The 15,931-nt window shown below is 40.3% G+C and overlaps 1 protein-coding gene across 3 annotated transcripts in view; it reads right to left on the minus strand.

Moving 5' to 3' along the window:
- Positions 1–15,931, minus strand: part of Kcnk2 (potassium two pore domain channel subfamily K member 2) — a 183,024-nt gene that overhangs the window by 3,979 nt on the left and 163,114 nt on the right. The window lies entirely within an intron of this gene.

Raw genomic sequence — 15,931 nt, forward strand, 5'->3', positions numbered from 1 at the left:
TTGTCAGAGGCACTTGTATTTTATACATGAATCCTGTCTTAGAAAATTGAGAAGATGTAAAGAGGAAATCTCCCCATTTTCTGGAAAACGCTTGCAGTATTTTACGCTTTTCATCTGTACGTAATGTCGAGAAGATTTGGATGTAGAAAAGGCAGCAAGACAGAGTCGAAGCCGGAGAGCAGGGGAAGAGTTGGAATATGCACCCCGCTGACCCAGGTGAGCTTTGTCTGCTCAGGACGGAAACCATGAGTGCAGGGACCTGTGCTGAACCTCAGACTGGGTCATTTAAAAATTCTCTGTTTCTGAAACATGCAATAAAATATTTTGCTTCTGCTCTCGGGGAAAGCAAAGAAATGAAGACAGGCAAGTCTGTTTTGAGGCCTGGAGAATAATGAAGGCCACGGCAAAGTTCCTCAAAGAAGGCTGTGGAGTCAGGGAAGTGACTCCCCGTCTGAGACCCCAGGTCCTCTCAGCAGGGCTGGGCTGGCGTCCTCCACACCCTGCAGGGCCCTGTGCATTTATTCTTATGTGGTTCTCCTTTAAGTGTTAAAGAAAAAAATTGGCCAAATCCCAGCCACATGCAGGTCAACAATCTGCTGCACAATCCTGAGCCACTCAGAGGTTTTGGAAGATGTGTCTAAACCTTTATGTCCTAAAAGAGAAAATGGACCAATCCTCTAAGAAAGCTTACAGTTCCCTCTTGCTAACCAGAATGTAACCATAGCAAATGCCCCTGCATTTCCGCCTCTGCCTGAGGACCCAGTGACCTCAGTGCTTCTGAGACACTGGCTGACTCTTCCCCGGCAAGAAAACAAATGCAGCTCTGTTGATTTTATTTTTTTTAGGTCTTTTGATCTTTGTTTTAAACTTTAATATGGAAAATATAACTGACGGCTTCTAATTTTTTATACTTACCTAAATGATAACAGGAGATAAATATGTATATGTATTACAGTATGATCCACACAAACACACACACACTGGTATAGCCATAGGTATAAGTGTGAACACACACACAAGGGGTGATCAAAATATAGGGCACGTTTAAATCTAAAAAATTATTACAGTAAAAGATATATCTCCGATAATCCCCCTCAAGGTGCTCCCCCCCACTTCCAACACACTTATCCCACCATTCCTGCCACTTTCTGAAGCAGTTCTAGAAGTCCTCTTTCCTGAGTGTCTTTGTGAGGTGTGATCAAAAACACAGTGACTGCTGCTGTCAAGGGCCAGCCAATGGACAAGCGACCTTGTGAAAACATCAGTGTGTGTCCTCACCCATCTTACTCACCAGATCGGGCACCATGTCACTTCTGGCTCCTCCTGAAAGTCAAAGTGACCATGAAAGATCAACATTTCGAATCTACTCAAGCATGGTGGCAGCCAGGACAGCTCAAGGACACTCATGAAAGAGGACTTCCAGAAGTGCTTCAGAAAATGATGAGAATGATCGGGTAAGTGTGTTTGGAGTGAGGGAGAGGATTTTGACAAGGATTAATGGTAATGTGTCTTTTACTGTAATAGATTTTTACATATTTTTAATATTGACTGTATTTTTCATCATACTTTGTAGACACAGAAGCAGAATAAGAACAAACATGCCTGGAGGAAGGGACGTGATATATCCACACTTTAGCCTCCATCCATGATCACATATACACACATTTTTGGTGACCTACTTTTAATTTCAACAGGTCTTTTAATTTCTGCATGCATTGTCCCAACAAGAGGTAATTGCTTGTTATCTGGTCTGGCTCTGAAAAAAGCAAAGCTTGGGAAATGAGAACTCTGCTGCCACATAATCAGTGCCATCAACATGTCCTGTGTCCTAACCACTCAGGTAGTTGAGAGGAAGCTCGCAGGGATAGAGTTGCTAATTCACAGCAATTTAGCCTGGACACACTGTTCCTGTAAGGTACCCTATCCACTATGCTTAGACACCAAATGGATCATGAAATCTTTACCTGCTTTGGGGGACTCTCAGGTTAGGAAGAATATTATCTATCAGTGGTATCCCCACAAAAACTAAGTACTTAGAAATCACCTCCCTCTCGTTTGTATTATTCTTCTATTTTTTAACAGCTCTCTTTCTGCTTAGTCTAAGAATTCTTGAGATCAGAGTCCACACCACATTCGGTGGCAGCCCGGGGAGGGTACTCAGGAGAAGTTGGTTGAACTGTATTTAATGCATGGACACTCTCAAGGTGTTCAGATAACTTTTATTACAAAAAGTGAAGTGATTCAGTTGTTTCTCTACCAGTTTTAACTTAATTTTGAAGACTTAGAAATTGCCACATGCTTGAAGATTGTACTTAAATAAAACAAGAAACCATTTATAGCATGATATTGAATAAAACAGGGACCCTGTTCTAACATGCTACTGAATTCTGCTATTTTACATTATAAGTCAATAATTCTGAGTAGTGTAGTTTGTGATTTATAATAAAACAATGATTATTAATAAAAAACTAAATAACACATTGGACCCCAACTTCTATTTTACCAATGATTTTATACAAAAAGAATGAATCTATTCTATTTCAGAAGTCATAATTTTTGAAATGTGAAAAGAACAAGTACTAATATACTGCTTTGTATGATGAGATTTCCCTAGGAAAGTTAATGTAATAAAGGAGACAAAATAATCTACATTTTTGTTTAAATAGCTGTCTGCAAAAAGCACGAGAATCAGAGAATCAATTTCTTTGTATATGGAGTGGTTGAGCACAAATAGTCACTTGCTTGGAGAATGTTCCTCTGAGTTACTAAGTCATGCTTCACACTTGGAGGTGAACTGATGGACGGAGAGAATGAGATCTGCTCCGTCAACTTTAATTTGGTTAGCAGCTTCTTCCCTCCCAACCCATCCTCTATGAGCAGAAAGGCTGCTGACCCTCCCAGAATCTGTCTCCCTTTTCTTTGATGATGGGCTCTTCTTTTTGCTTATCTTAAAAAACCTTTATTAATTATAAAAGTCACAGGCTTTGCTTATCAAAATTCAAATGTTAATCTGTTTCCTTGGTAGTTTTCTGTCTTCTGTAACTAGAATATAAGTTCCATACACAGCCTCAGTACTTCATACCTGGTACCTGGTATGTAGAAGACTTCCAGAAAACACGTGATAAATTAGTAAATATTTCACTGAAAATACATATCCTCTGTAATCATGCACCTCAAGGATGACAATTAGCCGTTGTATGGCTCACATACTGCCAACTGGTTTTTTTCCTCCATATACACTATTCTTACTATTATTAACATTTTTGGAAAAAATGGTCTTATATTAAACATGTTGCTTAGCAAAAGACTTTTATCCAATTTAGTCCTCATCATTGTTCCAGCTCATGGTTCAGACCCGCTGCCTGGTATTCCCAGGATGATGGCTATCCTTAATTTAATCATTTGTAACGTACAGACATTTGGGTGAATTGTTTTGTTTTGTTTTGTTTTTTTGGTACTGGGGTTCAAACTCGGGTCCTTGCGCTTGTGCAGCAGGCAGCGAAACCACTGAGCTAAATCCCTGGCCCATTTGGGTGAATTTTTTATACGTGTGCTATTAGAAATAACACTTCCGTGGAAATTCTTGTACCTCCATCTTGGCTAATGTACACCAATTACTACTATCACTGAGAACACTGGGTCAAAAGATAGGAAGATTTTCCAACTTTTCAGACCCTGAGATTTCTGTCTGATTTTCCCGGAGAGGCAGAAGAATGTGCTGGATCTTTGTATCTGAATCCTAGGTCTCCCACATCTTCACTGTGTGCCTGTATTGTTTAACCTTTCTAGCCTCAGTACTTCTGCAAAATGGGGGAAACAACAGAATCATCCTCATAGAGCTGTTATTACAAAGAAGTTAATATTTATAAAAGAGCAATGTCTAGCACATAGTAGGTACTACACAGACATAAAACTTTATGCAATCCCATGACATAAACCAATGCTAATGGTTAGTCTTCCTTATTACGAGTGCTTAATTGAGCAAAATTTTTGAATTGGGGGTTCCCAACAGCCTCAATATTTCTCTTCTGCATATGCAGATGTAAACTCTGCCTTTTCATGGCAAAAGCACCTGTTTATTGGTACCTACACAGAAAGTCAAATATTTTGGTCCACTTAAAACTGAAGTGGTCATGATAGATTGGACAAAGAAGGAAAGCATTCCTTAGCCATCATCTGAACTTTTTCAAGAGACAAAATTTCATGAACTCACCATGATCGGCCAGACTGCATTAATTATGCACAAAAACTCTCCCTAGAGTCTTGCATTAGCAAGGCCCGCTAATTAGGAAGAGGTGAATGCAAGAATAATTCAGATTTGTTGAAGCCTATAAACTTCTTTCTTGCAGAGGCAGGTATTTTGTCCCTGTTGAAGAGCACACTTTTCCTGATTTCTACAGCCTTCCCAAGGGTGCAGAAGTAGCTCTGGAAGTGAGGGGAGGTTCTAGTTCTATAATCATGTTCTACTTGGCCACCAGCAACCCATTTCACCTCTCTCCAGTTTCAGATTCATTAGCATAAAGGAAGGAGAATAAACTACTTCACAACAGAAATAAGTGAGATATGTGTACTTAAAATATAAAGGACTCCACAATTACTAATTATGACAAGGCTAGAGTTGATGGCATGGTTTCCCAAGGTATCTTCATTATTTATTAATTCTAAGGACTAACTCTTTTGGAAGACTGCAAAGCAAATTCACACCATACAGAAATCCATCATACAGTACGTCGCATTCAAGAAAGTATACACAGTTTTAATTTCCTACAGATGCTGAAAACAATGAATTGACTCCTGAAAGCATGCCCTTTGGCCACTCATATAAACCAATACTGATGTGGATTTCCTCTTTGTCCTGCTCTGTCTTTTTACTATTCTCCACAACACCAGGCTTAAGGAACTCAAAGTTTGAAAATAAGAATGAAAAAAAAATCCTCCAAAACCAAATCAGGTGAAGCACAAAAATGAAAAATCATGTATTACCATTATTTTGAAGAAAAACCAAGCTTTATACAAATGTCCATCATCACGTATTCATGAGTAGTCAAATAACATACAGTGCCCTACAGTACATTTAAGGACCCAAGATGCTTTGTTTTTAGAGAAATTCAAAACTAAGTTCCTGAGAATGTCATATTTACATAAGTGAAATTATTCTGGGTTGAATGTTAATGCTTGTGGCATTCTGGCAATGATGGAATGAATCCTTTGCATTAAAATATTTTTGTTTCATTACACTTTTATAAACATTTTCTTTTAAAACTTAAATCTTATGTCATCTCCCTACTACTAAGCAGTTTACCTCACTTGGGAACAAAACTGAGAACAAAAAAAGTGAACAAAACCAGCTCCCACTGGATCTCCACGGACGCTCCTGCAGCCGGGTCTTCTCCTTGGACCTCATGAATTCTTCACTTTCACTGAACTCTCCCACATGATCAGATTCACAAAATAAAAGCCGGGAAATGGAGGGCTACAGGCTACAGGCAGGCATTCACCCGATAAATTATCAGTACTGCTGGTCATGACGTTCACTAAATTTAGTGGACCATTCCCTGTCCTTAAACTGCCTGATCTGCCCAGCTCCAAAGGGCACTACGACTCTGCTCTGTCCTCCCAGTCAGCCTTTGTTCCAGTCTCCAAATCAGTGTGCGCACATTGGTTATTATCTTATTATTCAGGTCAGTTCTGCCCAAGTAACTTTGCATACTCATCTTCTTTTTTTTTCTTTTTGGTACCGGGGATCGAACTCGGGTCCTTGCACTTGCACAGCAGGCGGCGAAACCACTGAGCTAAATCTCTGGCCCACTCATCTTCTTTTACCCTCCCCTTAACTATGTGTTTATCCTCAGGGTTCTATTCTCATTTTCCCTGATGATCACATCCTTCCAAAGGCATCAGTTTCCATCTCTCTGCTGATAACTCCCCACTCCCTCCATCCAAGTCGAGTCTCCACTGAACTCTGTACCCATCTGTTTATTGAACCATTTGAGATGAATTCCCAGGCACCCCAAATTCAACATCTCCCCAAATGAAACCCTCAAACTTCTCAAACCTGTTTTCTGTTTACTCAGTATCTACCACAGCGCTGTTAAACACAGCGGGCACCGGTACCCATTCCACATGGCACACAGGGACCTCCCTGGCAGTCTCTCTTCACAACTTGTTGCAATTACTCATGTAATTCCTCATCTGGAGTTGTGACAGTAGAGGGGCTATGACTGCCACCTCCTAGTCAGTATTTGCCAGATCCCAGAAGAGAGCTGTTCATAGTAAAGGTACAAAGTACATTCCCCTGAAACTAACAGACTGGGTCATTTTAGAGACGTCTGACTACTGTAAGAAGCTTATGATGCTACTGATGCTACTACATCTCGTGCTCGGAGGGAACTGTCTCATTCCTGCTTCACAGATTCTGCAAAGCAGACTTCCCTTTTCTTCCTTCTTGTTAATGCTTCATCACGTTCATCTCTCCTACCACGCTACATGACAGTAATTAGGCTACCCCAGAACCTGAGCTTTACCACCTTTATGAAACACATTCTCTAAAGTTGAAGAAAGGTTAACGATTTTACTTTATAACTGCTAACATCTTCCTCACCAACTATGACCATTTCTTGTGCATCTGAATGCTTTTCAAAGTCACAAGTGTCATGATCCCCGAGGCCCAGTATCTGCCTCTCCAACACTGGTCTAAAGCCTACAGTCCTCAGGTTCTTGGTATTATCCTAAATAGCACCAAGAAGGCTCTTGTAATAGTAGCAACATAATTTAATAACAAGCACTTGCCATATTCCGACATTTTTGGTGGGGCAATTTTCCTACATCACATAAGCTTGATAGGATGAGGTAAGAAAGATGACACTTTACCCTTCTAGATGCTTGCAATTTCTCAATTTTACAGTAGGGTCATTCGTAGCTGTGAGGGTATTTATCATTCCATTGGCTCCCAGCCATTACTCTGCACATTCACGGGGGGTGCAGGTCACAGCTCCATTTCTTGGGGTGCTTTGTGGAGTTTCAGAGGGAGGGGGTTGTGGTTGGGGGGGCTGTTTGTTTTGCAGTACTGGACACTGAACCCAGGGCCTTCACACTACGCTGCACCTCAGCCCTTTTAAAGTATATATTTTTTTATTTTGAGAAAGGGCCTAGGTCAACTGGGCTGGGCTCAAACTTGTGAGCCTTCTGCTTCAGCCTCCCGGAGTGCTGAGATTACAGGTATGCACCACCATGCGTGGCGACACCAGGATCCATTCCTCCCCAGCACTGCACGCTGCAGCACCTTGGACAGGGCTCGAGGCTCATAACTGAAACATAGGCGTGCATCCCAACTAGACTGTCAGCTTTGCGACAGGACTATGCACTCTGCTTCTTTTCCTCATGAAAGTGTCCAACACGGCAATCTACACAAACTGGACCTCGGTGTATGTCCAGAACAGTGCCAGGGAGAAGTCTGCGAGCACTGACTGACACAGCCTCTCCCTGGGAACACTCAGGAGCCCCAAGTGCCACTGACACTCACACACATTCTGGGTCAGCGCCTGCCTGGACAGCCAGAAGAGGCAGCCGCCGCTCAGAAACCAATTTCAATAGCACTAAAGAGTTCATGTCCTTACACAAAATTGATAATGTATAGAAATTTATTCTGGTCAAGAACTTACATCAAAGGGAAAAAAGTAAGTATGCAAGAAGATAGCCTCTGAACCACATTTTAAATAAAATAACATGGAGATGACTAATAAATGTCATGTACAAAGTCAACATTAATGAGAAGTCCCATTAGTAGAAAATATTTCCTAATACAGTTGTGTTAAACAATACAGAAAATAAGCATATATCACATACATCTTATATGACTGATTACAACCAAATACAATACAGAATATATATATAAGCAAGATACTAAGTCTGTAAAATGAAAATTGTAGATTTCAAGAACTGATTATCCACTACATAAGATGGACAGTGTGTACTACATAAGATAATGGGCTTAGCACTGGGCTTGTCTTGCAGTGAGTGCTACTGATTGATTTATTATTGATCACTGTTCTGGGGATGGAATCCAGGGACTCACACGTGCTCAGCAAGTGCTGCCACACTAAGCCATATCCCCAGCATGAAAAGCTGCTTGAGCAGTTTTCTCTTCCCCTTTAGGGTCTCCTCTTACTAGGGTTGTGATACCTTCTGAGCAAATCAGTGCGCAGCCTTCACGGCTCCAAACGAACCCTGGAAGGCAGAGTTCTGTGGGAGCAGCCCGTTGGTCTAACACAAGCTAAATATCTGAACTGGACTAGCATTCCCCCAGAAGTCTTTCTTATTTAGATGTCAAGGTTAAAACATGCTTTAAAAGAATATTTAATTTTTAATATTATAAACAAAATAAAAAATGATACAGACTGTTGGAGTTTATATTTCTGAATGGTAACTCCACATTGTTTACTAAAATAGAATCATTATACTTGATTCTTCAGCCGAGTGTGATGAAGGGTAATTACTTGTCCAGATTTTCATGTCTGTTCAATGGTTTCACTTCTGAAAGCCTACTTGTCTCTCCACCAGAACAGTCATTTCTTTGCAACAAAAAGTCTAACATGATTTAAAGAGATTTTTTCAGTCTTTTCAGTGTGAAACTTTTAACCTGACATTGGTAAATGCTTGGTCTTTGGAAACTACATTTCTGAGATTATTTTTCTCCAAATAAATCTGCAAAGTGCCAGCTACACATTTTCCCAAGAAAGTAAAGCCAATTTTTGAGAAGCGCTAACTCTTTCTACCTCTTATCCTTCTGATCTGTTTCTCAGCCCTGCTCTGCCTCAGGAAGCATTATAATCCTACCCTGGCTTTTGATAAGAGAAGTCTCCTGGATGAATTTCATCAGAAAGTGCCTTCCCCACAGGATAGAAATCTGTCTCCCCACAAGCGGGACTCCCTGGAATTCCACTGTCGGGTATTAGCTAAAATGCTGAAGGCTCCCAAATTTTGAATAATGTTGTCATAAGCAAGTCCTGTTTTCTATAAAACTCAGCAAATAATCACCAAAAGCTTCATCCTTAGTTCATTTGTTAGATGATGTAGAGTTATTTTAAACAAACATTTATTTATCTCAATGTCTTTCACTCCAACCTTCAGTCCAAAACTTCGTCCTTCCGAACAGGTCTTTGGCCCTCTGAGCTTGTGAACTATGCTGGAAGCCTGGTCCTGTATGCTTCTGTTTATCACTCAGCAAGATCCTCCCCCTGTTAGCTTTGAAATTCCAAAATGCTTAATGGAAGTTTGGTTTCTGGTCATGAAGAGTAAAAAATTCTAAATTTGCTAATATTCTAAATGATCCATCTCCGAAAGATGCGTATCCCGAAGACATTATTGCAATTGTTTGCAGCCAGCCACTGTAGAATGGAAATCTGTGATGTCATTTGGAAACCAGAGAAAGCTACACTGCCCGGGCTGCTGCTCACAGAGCGACTCCCTCGCTGCTTCCCTCACATCACAGCCCCTTCCATGCCAATGCCAACCACCCACTGCCTTCCAGCCCCGCCTTTTGTACAAAGCCTTTTATTTCTTGTCTTCTGTTTTGTTTTGCAATCCTACAACCTTGTCCCACTCAATTCCTCCCTGCTGGGCTTTACTGCCTTACCAACATTTCCATCCTGATTGGCTTCACTGTCTCAAGTAATCCTCAAACATGAATACCACCATGTGGGAAAGCTGAGCTGGTGGTCCCTGTCTGGGATCATCAGGAGTAGGAGAATTTCCATCTGAAGCCTGGAGAGGCTTTCCCAGTTATTGACAGGGCACTCTAGAGTTGGTAATACCTGTAAGCTTTGATTTTCCTTTCTTTTTTTAAAAATTAAAGATCCTATATATGTTCAGCTATAATCCTGCGGTCAATGTGGACAGAGTAACATACAAAGAGCTTTCCTTACAGATGTCTTCAAAGGAATCTGAAGAAAGATGAGCATTTCAGATTTGGTGCTGACAATTTGGTAATCTTCTCCATCAGGAGTCAGGTTAAAGAGGTCTTCCTCGTCTCTGACCATACTTTTTCCTGTCCCTCCTGACAGCGGGATTTTAATTTACTTTTCCCAGTGCTCAGATGCTAATCTTCCTTAATGCTTTGAGGAAAGTTAAATATTAAAAGCAGCTGGCTGAATTGAAAGCATCCTTCTGGTTAAATCTGTAAAAATAATTTGAGACCTACTTTACATTCCATTTTCGGAAGCTGCCTAGACTGTAATTCCTAACAATTATCATTTGTTCATTTTCTGCAGTATTGACATTTCACTGTACCGCTGAACTGTACTGTTAAAAAGAACAAGTTTAATTATTCTCTTTACCAGCCAGGTTAAAAGCAAACCTAAAATAATTACTTGAGTGTCACATTGTCTTGAATTCGATAGTGTGTTATTTTTCTCTGGTTTTCAGAAAAGTGTATGTGATATTCATAGTCTCCTTGACCTAAACTGCTTTTTTAACTAGCAATTTCTTAGCTTCTTAATATCACACAATTGACATAATTATGTCAAGATTATGTACCAGACCATTTAATCTTTTTTAATAAAAACAATGCCAACAAAAACAATAATCCTAAAATCAATATTTTATAAAATATCTTTCTTCTAAAAATGTCAAGGTATGACATATGTTAACTGTTATAAAGAGATAGGAGAGTAAAACCAAACATCTACTTATTGTGGAGTACAGGCAACTTATTTTTGTCATTGTGTCATTGAATACCCTTAAATAAGATTCTCCCCAATGGCCTGGAATTGGGTTTCTTTAACAATTACTTTTATAAAGCCCACCCAACATATACAATATTTACTGTATTATAAACATGGCAGATTGAAGTTCATAAAATTTAAAAAAATAATTGGTGTACTTTTAATAAAATGCCATACAGTATTAAATGATTGAGTTTAGTAAGTGGGTATCTGTGTGACTGTCAGGACAATGTGGAAAGTCCACAAATAGTGGGCAGGTTGCAAAGGGGAGTGGTGACTATCCATTTATTGTTTAAGTTCTCGAAGTGTGTGAACAACATTGAATCCAAAGTGATAACTGAATGAAGGGACAGGTTAGGACCTTACTGGCATCGGTCAAAAATAATTCAGATATTTAACAAAATCAAAACATTTTATGATGCTTCAAAATTTGTTCAAGAAACAACGAATAACTATTCATTTCAAAAGGGAGTCTGACGTTCCTGACAGGGGTAGGAGACCAGTTCCCTAAAGCATGGTGCTACTTCCTTTCTGGTCCAGCTCAGACTCAACACAGTGGGTGGGCAGAACTGGGTGGAGATCAGTTCTCCCCAGGGGACACCAGGGCCCATCAGCCCCGGGGGAGAATCCACATGAGGGGGAGGGAGGACAGCCCAGCGCCAGTGTGGGGCTCGGTGTGCAGAGGGGGCCAGGGCACCCATGAGAGGGGCGCAATCAGATGGTTCGGGGACCACTCAGGGCAGGGAGGGCTTCCCTGTGGGTGGCAGACAGTGGCAGCAGAAGCAATTCAAGATGGGATACAACAAACAGACTGATCAAGTAACACAGAGAATCACAGGAATCCAGTTTTACTGCAGGTGAGAATCTAACAATCAGCAGAGAACCCAGATCCCTGTCTCTGATGCCGTTATCCCTCATCCACTCAGAACCACTATAGCTGCTTGGAGAAAGGGATGATTCCAGGGCTGGGGCAGCAGAAACAGACATTTAAAACATAGAACTGTGCCAAAGTGTCAAGAACACTTCAGAGAACACACCAAGGAGTCCGAGAAGATGGAGGGCTCAGAACAAATGACGACTGTAACAGATTATAACCCAAGAATAAGAGTAGACCTCTGTGAGTCTGTACTTTCATAAAGAAAGGATGGAGAACTTCACGATGGAAATTACTAGATACATATTATTTACATAGGGGAAAGAGCACTTCATGTAATCTAGTTAGTGTCCTAATTCATGACATAAATTGAAATCACATGCATCTGACAAGAGACAATGAGAAGAGCTTTTTCTTGTGTTAGGTAGACCTATACCGGGTTTTAATTTGTTGTGATATTTATATTTTATTGGTACATTAAGGAGAGGTTATCAGAGTTAAATGTCAATGCTTAAATTTCACTGATATTTATTATATCCTTTGCAACTACTTATGCAAAAAGGAGAATTTTGGCTTTCATATTAAAAATGCAAACAAACAGGCCTGTATTTTCAAAATACTATCAGGGAGTTCACAAGCAATGGATGTGAAGGTCATTGTTCTAGACCTTTATTGGGTGTCTGCAGACCTGGGAAGCAACGAGAAGTTTTTCTGCTGATCCACTCTGGCCTCCTTATTCAATGAAACAAACTGTGGGCTCATTTCTTTATTCTCTATTTCAAATTTCTTCTTCTTCTTCTCTGCCAGAGTTTCAGAAAGAAAGAAAATATAAATCTTCTGGCACCTTGGAATGTGCCTGACTTAGACGGACTACACAACCGTGAGCTTTGGAAGTGTACATGGACATCTCCCAACTGGATGTAGCTATTAGGATTTGTGGACTCTTTCTCCTGGGAGAGAGAGGATCAATTCTTGCAGTTTTTGAACCCCTGCCACACAAAGTAAATTTAACACTGACGTCCATTAGCGTAGTCTTCATTTCTAATGGGAAAACATGCCAAGCAACATATTTTACAAGTTTCATTCTGTTTCATCTGAACTGCCAAGCACATGACAGGCACTTTGTAGGTGCTTAATAAAATTTTGTCAAGTAAATGTCTAAGTTGCCAAGTGAACTTAGGGTTTCATAAGAGGACTGGCCGACTCACAAGTGCCCACCTAAAGAGGATGCTATTTATCAAATCACACTAGGAGAAGCTGGACATGCACTGACCTCCAAAACTGCAGCTTGACATCAGTGGAGATAAATATTTTCCAGCTCAACAAAACCATGTGAACATTTAGGGAATGATATTGAAGACTAAATATGACACGTAGCAGGCAAAAATCAAAGATGCACCTCTATCATTTGGATTTCAGCATCTACCTGTGCTATCTTTTTCAGACACAACAGACATCAAGAATTATAATTTTCTACAACAGAAGGTTAAATCTAAATTTTAAAAAATGAAGCGTACCTATCACATTGCTATTATTGTTTAGTGAGAACAAAATAGTTTTGTATTATAAATAAGTAGAATTAAAATATTTAAAGACGATTTCCCGATCATCTCTTAACATTTGTATTTTTGCACACATTTTAAATATATACTAACATTCTAGCATTGGAACAGAGGAGCTCATGTATGTGAATTATAAGTATATCTACATATATGCATATAATGGAGGCACGTGCTAAAATTTCTTACTAATGAGGATTTACAATAAAAACTTGAGACCACTGAAGAAAAGAAAAGGATTGATGAGAGGGGAGAGGGCAGCAGCATGACTGGTCCGGATGTTGCTGGAGTGGATCAGGAAGATGAAGTTGGCAGTCACGGGCACATACCAAGGTGACAGTATGGAGAGAGAGCCCAGGGGAAGCATCTGTGTGTGCTTTGGTCCTGGTGCCACCAGAACTCAGGATGCACAGGCCATGCAGGAGAGGAAGGAGAAAGTATCGAGGACAACTGAAAGGATTTGGGCCTGAGCTGCTGGAAGCACACTGGTGATATTTACCACAGGCTGCAGCTTCAGAGTAGGATATTACAGGTGCAGGATCAGGGTCCCGTGTGGGAGATGTTCGTGTGAGATGGGAGCTGGATGGTTGCTTTATGAGGTAGCCTGCTTCACAGTAGCTCCACTGTCATCTTGGTGACGACTCCATCTCCACAGGAGTCACTCATTAGCACTGCAGCCCCACCAAGCTCTCCCTCCAGTGTTCTCAGCAACATAACCCGGGCTGTAGGTCAACATCCACTTGCACACTAACACTGCAGACCTGACCTCTGATCAGTGCCTCTCGTCTCTTGAGCTGTCATCAGCCTACACTGACTGTAGGGAGTCCTAGCCATCCTTGGTTCACCAGTACCTTAGTCACATGGCCTTTCGGCGCCTCCTTCTGTACCCTAAGGTTCCCCATGAAGCGCCATCTCTGATCCCCCAATGCCCTCTGGAGTCCTCTCGACTCCAGTGTGTGGGGCACACAGACCTCTAACGAACAGTGTGCCATGGCTACTGGTTTATGTCCACTATGTCTCCTGTAGATTCCGGTCCGTGAAGGTGGAGACTGGGTCTTATCTACCTTTTTCTCTCCAGCACCCATCTCAAAGCCTGAAATATAAACTCGAGAGCTGCAAAAACTGAATTATGCAGATAAAATTAATGGCCTTTATGCAAATTAAAACTATCCCACATCTATAATAATATATAACTCAAACATGTTCAAAAATCCAGGTCAACAGATGAACTAAAGAGGATGATCTTAAAATCTGAAGCCACTAAATAGCTTGTACCCATTATACGTAAGTGTATTGGTAATTCTATTCCAAGCAGTGCTGGATGTTCTTTTTTTCTGTGAAAGTCAAGGGAAAATATTTATTTCTGCTTTCCTGACCACATCGGTCTCTGACCAAGTGCATTCCCAGAACAAGGTAAGTGTCAATTATAGATGAGCAGCTGGAGAGTTTAAGAGTGTGAAAAAGAAACAAGAAATGAATAATAAGTAAGAGACCAAGTCTTCATTTTGTTCTTTGTCATTGTTTTCAGAAGTTAATGCATTTATCTCTGAAAATAGGTTCCATTGGTGTAAAAATAGCTTTGTCATATATAAATCTTGCATGATGGAATGCCAGAAAAAAATATTCATATGGCCTAAACAGCTAAAGTAAAGTTATTTTTCTGACTTCGTTTTCAAAGGAGATATTGCTCACAGAAATTTCTCTTAAAAGTGAACTTTCCTGTGTATAACTGCATGGCTGCAGGTGAGTGACATGGGCGGAAATCCTCAATAGTCCAAGTGTGGCTGCTCACTTTGACCGCTGGATGAAACGTGGAGGTGGCAACAGAAATAGGAAGCCGAGAGATAGTCTTCAAAAGTTGCTTCTGATTAGGAAAAGTCAGTACTCTGAGGGTACATGCAATTCACTCTTTTAATTCTTCTCTTTCTAACTCCTTGACATGATGTTAATTAAGCACAATAAAATTTATAGGAGGGAAAACTGCAGCGGGTATCATTCACCCAGAAGGAGGAGCTTTGTTGCAAGGCAGCGATTCTGACCTGGAGCTGGCGATGCTGTCCACCCAGCCCCTTCCAACGCAGCCACCCGCAGGTCGGCTCTATGCTCAACACATGCTAGGCTCTGAGAATGCCCTATGAAAATGTGACACAGCCTACTCATTGTTTTTATATCATTCAATATTCGCACATAAAAATAACAGTTTAGGTACACTGTATTAAATAAAATACAATATTAAACTTAATTTCACCTGTTGTCCTTTTTAGCAAAAGCTACTAGAAAATTTAAAATACACATGTGGTTTGCAATTGTGCTTTGCACTGCATTTCTACTGCAAGTAAGATATTTAATATACTCTACTATGCGTAGTAATGCAAAATATTTGTAATATAGCTCTATGTTAAGTGTTATACACAGTGACATTAGGTATAATATGCTGTATATTATTACATCCTTATGTTATATAAAGTATTACATACAATTTATATTATAACATTTTATATGTGTTATTATATATATAATATAAATATATATTGTATACTTTTGATTATTTTATGAAACATCTGTCCACAGAGCACCTTTTCATTGCCATTTTTAATTTAATTACAACGAACCCCCAAAAACTTTCAGGAATAATCAGGAATACAAATAAAAAGTAAAAATGTTCATGTATCTTTGGAGAAGCAGAAACGTCCCGCCTCCTTTCCACAGCAAACGGAGCGGAGCGGAGAGGGTCCAACAACGCAGGGTGGGGTGCAGCTGAGTGAGGCTCACAGCTG

Source organism: Heterocephalus glaber, unplaced genomic scaffold (genome assembly GCF_053883595.1).
Source record: "Heterocephalus glaber isolate CG9 unplaced genomic scaffold, H.glaber_assembly_v1.0 deba00001600, whole genome shotgun sequence".
Taxonomy (NCBI): Eukaryota; Metazoa; Chordata; class Mammalia; order Rodentia; family Bathyergidae; genus Heterocephalus; species Heterocephalus glaber.